We start from the raw sequence: 891 nt of genomic DNA on the forward strand, positions 1-891 counted from the left end.
TAAAAACATAATACAGGCTGAAAGTTGGTGCACCCTAAGCAAACATTCTAAAGGGTACAAAAGCATATATGCACACGCAAAAGCGAACGCATGTAAAGAGCAACCTGGGTGCCAAAAGAAAAGACGACATGGGCGTACAATACAGATACGCGGTTTCAGGTCAGGAAACTCTGCAGGGTGAAACCTCCCTCTCGCTTTGCCGCTCGCACGAGCTTGGGAGTAAGCATTTTTGAGCGTGTTATCAAAACAGCAAAAAAAAATTAATTCTACGAGCACTACATCTAATAACAACACGCCACGTTCGTCGGAGGCGCTGGGGGATGCAGAGTGCACGCTAGGAGTCGCCCATTGCCTTGAAATCCGCTGCCGCGAACGACGCCTGTAAGAGCGCCGTTATGGTGTGGGGCCGTGAAGCTGCACAAAAGACTTGCGATGCGCCGCGCGCCGCTGCACCAGTTCCAAAAGAAATTATGTGGGCCCGCCGAGGTGCGCGGGTAAGCTGCCATGAATCCGTACCTACGTAGTTCACGACAGCCCAGTGATAAGAGCAAGAACTACCGCGCGCTTGCGCGCGTGCTGCTAGGGGCTGCGCGAATACGTGTGCGCAAGATGGCTTCCATCCAGCTAGGAAGCCGGGCGAGCGACGGGAGGCCATTACTGCGCCTCTGCTAGACATCGGCGCAAAGAGAACTGCTGGTAGTTGGAGATGCCTGCAGGGACCGCCGCACCGTGCTGAAGTTGGAAACACTATAGAAGACGGAAGACAGACACGGTGGTGACCGCCGCTCCCGGCAGTGCAATGAAAAGGCAGACCACCGCCGCCTGCCTGCAGCATGGAGCCGACGGCCCACGAGAGAGATGCGGGGTGAAATGCGCTTCCTTCGGCTGTTC

Source organism: Amblyomma americanum, chromosome 2 (genome assembly GCF_052857255.1).
Source record: "Amblyomma americanum isolate KBUSLIRL-KWMA chromosome 2, ASM5285725v1, whole genome shotgun sequence".
Taxonomy (NCBI): Eukaryota; Metazoa; Arthropoda; class Arachnida; order Ixodida; family Ixodidae; genus Amblyomma; species Amblyomma americanum.